Source organism: Arachis duranensis, chromosome 6, assembly GCF_000817695.3.
Source record: "Arachis duranensis cultivar V14167 chromosome 6, aradu.V14167.gnm2.J7QH, whole genome shotgun sequence".
NCBI lineage: Eukaryota > Viridiplantae > Streptophyta > Magnoliopsida > Fabales > Fabaceae > Arachis > Arachis duranensis.
In genome coordinates, this window is record NC_029777.3 from 102,741,172 (window position 1) to 102,750,783 (window position 9,612).

Genomic DNA, 9,612 nt, shown 5'->3' on the forward strand with positions numbered 1-9,612 from the left:
TCCGGCTCTTTGCAATTCTATATATACCTTTTTCTCCTTCTTTCGTGCCCAAAGACTGGTAGAGACCCTCATATGCTCTTGTTCTTGCTTCACTTACAGCCACTTTTGTCTCTTTCTTAGCCGCCTTGTATTTTTCCCAGTTATTTGCATTGCGGCATAAAGACCACTCTTTAAAGCATTCTCTTTTTATCTTTATCTTTTCTTGTATACTCGCATTCCACCACCAGGACTCCTTGTCTCTTGGTCCTATTCCTTTAGATTCACCAAAACTTTCTTTTGCTGTTCTTCTAATAACTTCTGCCATCTCCCTCCACATCTCTTCTTTAGCCATTGATTCACAGCAAAAAAAAAAATAGCCACTATTTTTTTTCATATTACTCGAAATGGTTGCTCAGAAGAAAGGAGAAATCAACAAGTAATTGACTTGCATGTTAATAAAAATAATTTACCTTTTCTTTTCTGATTATACTTGATTTGTGCATGTTAATTTTGATTTGATCTAACTTCCTTGATTTGCTTTCTTTTTCTTTTGAGTTGGTACTTAGTGAAAAAGTGAAGCACCTTTTTCTTCTTTGATACTTAATGAAAAAGTGAATCTTTTTTTCTTTTTTATGCCTTACTCGAAGCAACATAGCATCACTAGTTGTGGGTTTTTTTTCATGAATAGAAATGGGATTGATTATGGACTCATTTTTATTTAGTAGCCTTGGTTGCATTTGGCTCTTCTAGTTGGGCTGCTTGTCTTTTTTGTTTGGGTTTCACAACGAAATACGGACCTGTAACACTTACACTATGTTTGGTTTAGGGAAAAATAGGAGGAAAGAAAAATGATGGAAGAAAAATGAGTGAAAAATTTTATTTTTCTTTGTTTGGATGTCAAGAAAAATGAAAAGAAAAGAAAATTTTGGTGTGGATCCCACCAAAAAATTTTTCCATCCATTGCAAGCAAGAAAACAAGGAGGAAAATGTTATTTTTGATTTATTTACAATGTTACCCCTAATCTATTATTATTAATAATTATCAATATAAATTTAGTTTTAATAGTTTTAATACATTATTATAATAAAGATTCACATTTAAACATTATATATGTATTAGATAAATAATTTATAAAATTATAATATTTTATAATATTCATAAAATACAATAAAACATAAATAAATAAAAATATTTATACTTTATTTTATTACAAAGGCATTAATGTAATTTTATACCATTATGATTTTCTTTCTTCTCACTTTTCTTCTTATCGAAACGAAAGAAATTTTTCTTTCTCCCTTCTTTCTATTTATTTTCTCTTCATCCAAACAACACATAAATAACTATACTTTTGCTTCTATTTTCTTTCCTCCCATTTCCCTTCCTTTTATTTTCTTTCCTTCTATTTTCTTTTCTATATCCAAACAAAGCCTAAGCTGGTATGCTGAAAATTATATTGACTTAATTGCAATTCTTATGCGTTTATAAAATGGAACCTGGTGCACGAAATTGTGAACAATACTTTTCACAACTCTCATAATCCCCGGTCATGAACCCCAAAAACTTGGTGTTCAATACCATGGCATTACACAACTTCGCACAACTAACCAGCAAGTGCACTGGGTCGTCCATCTTATACTCCATGAAATTAAACATGACGAAATCTCGTTTGTCTATGTCATGTTTACATTGACTTTCATAAAAGATGTTAGCATCATATGTATAAGGGAGGTCAAACTTTCATATTACAAATATATAGGGATACATACATACATAGTAACATAGAACAAAAATAGCATGTTTACATAAAAAAAATCAATTATCAAATAAGCTATATCGTAAACATATAGAAATATTTCGTATGTTTGTATTTGTAGTGTTTAAAAGTTAAAAGTATTCTTAAATATCTTAAAGATAATTTTTTAAAAATTAACTGTATTTATTAAAAATAATAGTCTAATATTATATGTAATAAATATCTAAATTTATTTAAAATTTAAGAATTATTTTATTAATGTAATTGATATTATTTGTTATTGACCTCTAATATTTTTTAATATCTAAATTTATCATTATATTTGTTGTTTGTACATGTTAAGATTATTTTTAATTTAATTTATTAAATATAAATATTATTACTTTTAACCAATTATCTTTCAAAAGTCAACTTTAATTAAAAAAAATTATGAACCCAACCCTAAATATCCCACCAATGTAGGTGACATGTTGGACACAATTCTTTGGTTCCACTAGGACCAAGTTGAGCCGCACCACATTGTCCAATGTCGAGTACAGTGATCATCACCACCGCCTATATTATTCTGCAAATAAATTACATCCGCTTGCTAATTTAATCATTATTACAAATCAACTGTATGCGTTATGCTAACTAACTATAATTTAAATAGTATAATATTTTTATATTCATTTACAAATTTTGACTTCGAATTTCATTCCTAATTTAAAAAAAAAATATATGCGTTTATTTGCAACAATCCATCCAACAGTCAAACTAGTAATAATCTCCTCTCATACGATAGTAACTGCTGCATGTTGGTGGTTTTCACATGTACGAATTCTATGGAATTTTTTCGTGATTATTTATATATGTGCGTTTAACATATAGCTAGGTATATATTGTTTTATAATAATAGTTATAACAAAAATCCCAATAATTAAAAGTTATTGTGGTGTGAGCACACAATACTATTCAGTTTACTAAAATTAAGTATCACTACAACAATATAGATTATTTTTGAGGGTTATAATGTGTAAGAAAATTAAAACTTGTCAAAAAAACAAATTTTGACACTATTTTAACTATGAAAATATGTTAATAAAAGTTTTGTCAAAAATAGTATTTTTAACATATAAGTGATTGTGAAAAAAATTTAAATCTTATTTTGATAAATATTGGCTGTCAAAAATAATTTGTTAGAAAATTTTGAGAACATATTTTCTGTGATACTTATTAATTGTCAAAAATACTATTTATTTTGACACTTATTGACTATAAAATATTCTCAACAAAAAATTTTAACAAAGAATGAGATGTGATATTGAAACTAAAGAATAAATTGAGATTTTGAAGATAAAGAATGAGTAGTATAATCCTAAACTGAGAGCAGTGTGATGTCAAAATTAACAAAGCCCAAAAAAGAAAAAATAGTAGAGTAAATTGAAAACAAATGTGTGTCAAAATTGAGGAGTAATTTTCTACGGTCAAATTTTTCGTCAAGAAAATATAGAAAATTTGACATTTGTGATATTTGTCAAAAATATATATTAATTTTGACATTTAATTATGGTGTTAAAAAATAAAGTGTCAAAATAACTCTATTTTCTTGTAGTGCATGTACCTGAGAGGTATCTCTTACTAAGTTGGGTGAACTCTTAGTGTGTTGAGAGTCTAAAAAGTTACCTAACCAAGTCAAGTTTATGTTGAAACTTGGTTTGTCCCTGATAACATTAGGTAGAATCCTTGAGAATTGGTGTATGTAATACTTGAAAAGATAGTGAGAATTTCATTACTATTGTGGTGGAGACTGGATGTAAGTTGCATTGTACAAGGTAGCTGAACCAGGATACATGGCTTAGTCATTTTCTTATTCCCTTCTCTGATTTTATTTTTCATGATTTATGAGACAAAATAAAATTGTCTCCTGCATAATCATTATTGCAGTCTAAACAGAAGCAAAATTTTATTTTCTGCTTTAAGGACTCATTATTCAAGATTAAAAGAAGGTCGTATATTCAATCCTTTATTCTTTAGACCATCAAGAACCTAATTAGTATCAAAATTTGGTCCTCAAAGATCAAGCTTCACAGTTTGGAGAAAAAGTTCAATGTCTAACAACTTGGGTGCAAACATTATGGCCTACACTTTAACTGAGGGTTAGTCAAACAACACGCTTTCTTTCTTTAATGGGAAGAATTATACCTACTGGAAGGAAATAATGTGAATCTTTGTTCAATCCATTGCCTACAATATATAGAAGATCATTGTGAATAATCCTCAAGTTCCTACCAAGATAAGTGCTAAAGAAGTAGTGACTCTAAAGGAAGACGCTGAATGAAATGATAAAGACAAGAAGAAGGTGGATTTAAATGTCAAAGCCATCAACTTGATACACTGTGCTATCAGCTTCAAAAAACATCAGAAGGTATCTAGATGCAAGATGGCAAAAGAGATTTGGGATAAACTCCAAGTTACACACGAAAGTACCAAACAAGTCAAAGAAATAAGGATTGATATACTACAAAAAGAATATGAAATATTTTTCATGAAGGATGGAAAAACCATTAATGAGATGATTGAGATTGTTTCTATTCAGTGATAAAAGGTATATAAGTGAGGCACTAAGAAAGAGTCATTGAGAGAAAAAACAAAAAGAAGAACTTGGAGAGAAAAGTCAAAATTGATATCTTATTTCTTTTGATTGTATTTCTATTTTATATCATGTACCTGAGAGGTATCTCTTACTAAGTTGGGTGAACTCTTAGTGTGTTGAGAGTCTAGAAAGTTACCTAACCAAGTCAAGTTTATGTTGAAACTTGGTTTGTCCCTGATAACATTAGGTAGAATCCTTGAGAATTGGTGTATGTAATACTTGAAAAGATAGTGAGAATTTCATTACTGTTGTGGTGGAGACTGGATGTAAGTTGCATTGTACAAGGTAGCTGAACCAGGATACATGGCTTAGTCATCTTTTTATTCCCTTCTCTGATTTTATTTTTCATGATTTATGAGACAAAATAAAATTGTCTCCTGCATAATCATTATCGCAGTCTAAACAGAAGCAAAATTTTATTTTCTGCTTTAAGGACTCATTATTCAAGATTAAAAGAAGGTCGTATATTCAATCCTTTATTCTTTAGACCATCAAGAGCCTAATTAGTATCAAAATTTGGTCCTCAAAGATCAAGCTTCACAGCTTGGAGAAAAAGTTCAATGTCTAACAACTTGGGTGCAAACATTATGGCCTACACTTTAACTGAGGGTTAGTCAAACAACACGCTTTCTTTCTTTAATGGGAAGAATTATACCTACTGGAAGAAAATAATGTGAATCTTTATTCAATCCATTGCCTACAATATATAGAAGATCATTGTGAATAGTCCTCAAGTTCCTACCAAGATAAGTGCTAAAGAAGTAGCGACTCTAAAGGAAGACGCTGAATAAAATGATAAAGACAAGAAGAAGGTGGATTTAAATGTCAAAGCCATCAACTTGATACACTGTGCTATCAGCTTCGAAAAACATCAGTAGGTATCTAGATGCAAGATGGCAAAAGAGATTTGGGATAAACTCCAAGTTACACACGAAAGTACCAAACAAGTCAAAGAAATATGGATTGATATACTACAAAAAGAATATGAAATATTTTTCATGAGGGATGGAAAAACCATTAATGAGATGTTTGAGAGATTCTCAATCATTATAAACAGCTTGGATGCTATGGGTATAACCCACACTGAACAAACTCTTGTGAGAAAAGTTCTTAGAATTCTTATAAAAGAGTGGGAAACAAAAGCTACTGTTTTGACCGAGAATAATAACTTGAGTCCTTTAACTTATGATGAGTTGAGAGAAAAATTTCTAGCTTATGAAACCAGACACACTAGTCAAGACACAGAGAAAAAGAGTGGTTCTAAAATCAAAAGTTTAAGTCTTTGAATGATGATTCCAATAATGATTTTTCATATAATAAAATTGTCTTTTTTGTTAGAAAATTGAGAAGGCTAATGAGGAGTAAAGGCAAAAACAAGGATTCGAGTTCAAAGGAGCAAAAGAGAGAACTAAACAAAGTCATTTGTCATCACTATAAGGAGGTATGACACTTTAAGTTTAACTGTCTTAAACTCAAGAGAGAGAACAAGACAAAGAAAGAAAAGAAGAAAGTGCTTATGGCCTCATGGAAGGAGAGTGAGGAGTTAGAAAATGATTATGATGAAGATGAAGATTCTGAATATGAAGCACAAATCTATCTAATGACTAGTCATGATCAATTAAATGAGGTAAATTACTTTGACTTATCCATTAAAAATTTACATGTTATTATTAATGATCCCACTCATTATTCTGAAAAATTACTGAATAAATATAATAAATGCAAGTCTGAAAATAAAGTTTTAAAAGTTGAAAACAATTTTTTGAAAGAAAAAGTGAAGAAAATCCAATGTGGTGTTGATCTTGTTGAAAAAAAACAAATTTTTAAAATTTGAAATTGAAAAATTTTAAAGGAAAGCACTTGGTTGATGCTTCACAAAAACTCATTGCTAACGATTAAATGAAATGATTAAAAGTTTAAACAATGACTTAACAAAATTTGCACATAGTTCCAATAACTTGGACAACTTGCTTTCTAATCAAAGACAATTATTTAAAAAATCTGGTATGGATTCTGTAACAAAAAAAATGCAATTTTTAAAAAATTATTTGCTAAAACTAAAGCATCAACCTCAAGAACAAAATCTTTATTTAAAAAATTTAGTCTATGTTATTTTACCAACAATGATGTTACTTTTGAAAATTCATATTTGAATACAAGTGTATCATCATCAAGAACTAATCCTTTATCAAAAAAATTCAGTCTTAGCTGTATAGCAAAAAATGGTGTTGTTGCTAAAAATTAGTTTATCAAAAGAAATACACTTAACCCAAAAATTAAAAAATTCAAAATTTTTAATTACTTTTAACATTATGTACACAGAAATTATTACTCTATTGCAATAAATTGGGTCATTCCTTCTATCAATACTTTATTGTCAAAAGAATTGTGGAAACACAATTTATAAGGTTGTTTATAATTTCAATGTTCTTTGAAATTAAAATGGATTAACTTCAAATGATCCAAATTAGTTTGGAAACCTAAAATTACTTGAAAATGTGTGCAGATTTTCCTAACATTTAAACAGAAGAAAGACATGTGGTACTTAGATAGCAGATGCTCTTAGGTACATGACAAAAGAGTCAACATTATTTGTCAAATTCAACATGTATGATGGAGGATTTGTGACTTTCGAAAATGATGGTAAAAATAAAATAATTACTATTGAAAAATGGTGAGTTCTATGGTATCTTTGTTATAGTGTCTAAATTGCCTAACTTTCTTTTTAAAGTAAAAAATAAAATGTTTAAAGTAAAAAGTAAATCATGTAAAATTTATTAAATATTATTTATTTACTTTTTTTAGTAACTTAGGTACAAAGTGATAGGCACCATAGCATTCACCTTAAAAAATTTGGTAATGATCTCTCTACCTTCATTGCAAATATTTTTCTGGTTGATGGATTGAAATACAATTTTTTTAGTATTAACAAATTATATGATCTTGATTATTTGGTAATTCTTAAAAGATTAAAATGCATCGTTGTGAATGAAAAATTTAATGAAATGTTATTTGTGACAAAATATTGTGTTAATATGTATGGTATCACTTTAGATTAACTTAAGAATTAAAATGTAACTTGTTTTCATTCAAAGATTTTTAAAAAATTGTTATATCACAAAAGATTGGGCCATGCTAGCATGTTATAAATTAATAAGATTGTAAGAAGAAAATTAGTGAAAGGTCTTTTTAATATCAAGTTTGACAAAGACATCACTTGTGATGCTTATCAAATGAGTAAACAAACAAAAAGGTTTTTTAAATCAAAGGAAGATATTTCTACTAAAAGATCTCTTGAATTGTTACATATTGACCTCTTTGATCCAACTAGAACTCAAAGTTTAGGTAGTAATATTATGGTTTAGTAATTGTGGATAATTATACAATATTTGGTTCGGTTCTATTTCTTGCACATAGAAATGATGCATTTTTAATCTTTGAAGTTTTTAGCAAAAGAATTTAAAATGAAAAGGATTTAAAGATCGCTTCTATTAGAAGTTATCATGGTAAAAAATTTAAAAATCAAATTTTTGAATATTTTGTGATGAATTAAGAATTTTGCATAATTTTTTTTGTCCAAAAATACCCCAATAAAATAGTGTTGTGAAAAGAAGAAATAGAGATGTTTAAGAAATAGCTAAAATCATGTTATATGAAAGTGAAATTCCTAAATTTTTTTGGACTAGAGCCATGTTATATGAAAATTTAGTGTTGCAGACCTGTGTTTCATTGTGAATCCCAAACAAGGAAGACAAGCAGCCTAACTAGAAGAGCCAAATGCAACCAAGGCTACTAAATAAAAATGAGTCCATAATCAATCCCATTTCTATTCATGAAAAAAAACCCACAACTAGTGATGCTATGTTGCTTGTGCTTCACTTTTTTATTAAGCACCAAATCAGAAGAAAAGGAAAGTAAATCAATGAAGCTATGTCAAATCAAAATCAATATGTATAAATTAAGCATAATCAGAAGAGAAAAAATAACTTGTTTTTATTAACATGCAAGTCAATTACTTGCTGATTTCTCCTTCCTTCTGAGCAATCATTTCGAGTAATATGAAAAAAATGGTGTTACTTTTTTCTACTGTGAATCAATGACTAATATTAAAACTTTGGGTCAAAGCACAAGGTTAATGGTTCTGATTTATCAAATACATTGAATATCTGTTACCAATGAAGTTGCATTACTTAAACTCTAATTTCAAATCCCTAATTTTATGGCCTGATTGAAGAAAAAGAAAATAAGTTATCAGCTAGCTCAAGATTCAAGTTGACTTTGTTTTGCAAGAAAGGAAAGAGAACCCAAAATCAAAATTGAGAGTAACCTTACAAATCAAAGCTTAAAGTCTTGAAAGAATTGTACCTACACAAAAGAGAGCATTCTGTCAAGATGAATAGATACGTTTGAGAGTTCAAAAATTGGGTTAATCTTATAGAGTTTGAGCTGTTCAATGTCATCTCTTTCATGGTTTATTGTTGAATATTCTGTTTGTATGTTATATCTTTCTTTGTTTCTATTCAGTAATAAAAGATATATAAGTGAGGCATTAAGAAAGATCCATTGAAAGAAAAGGTAAAGAGAAAAACTTGAAAAGAAAAGTCAAGATTTATGTCTTATTTTTTTTAATTGTATTTTTTCTTTGTATCATGTAGCTGAGAAGTATCTCTTGCTAAGTTGGGTGAGTACTTAGTGTGTTGAGAGTCTAAAAAGTTATCTAGCTAAGTTAAGTTTATGTTGAAGTTTGGTTTGTCCCTGATAGGATTGGATAGAATCCTTAAAAATTGCTGTATGTAATACTTGAAAAGATAGTGAAAATTTCACCACTATTATGGCAGAGACTGGATGTCGATTGCATTGCAAAAGACAGTTGAATCAGGATACATAACTGAGTCATCTTCTTATTCCCTACTCTAATTATATTTTTCACAATTTACGAGACAAAAATAAAATTGTCTCTTATATAATCATTCTCGCAGTCTAAATAGAAGTAAAATTTTATTTTCTGATACGAGGACTCATTATTCAAAATTAAAAAAAAAACTATAGAGACACCTTCTTATTTTTTAAGCTATCAAAAAATTTTAACTATCAATATAATTAACTAAAAAAATAATTATTTAATAATTTATGTACAATACTATTCAAACTAATTTATATAATATATTAACAAATTAAATAACATATAAAATAACAAATTATAATATTAAATTTGTGTTTAATAATTTTTTTGAACAACTT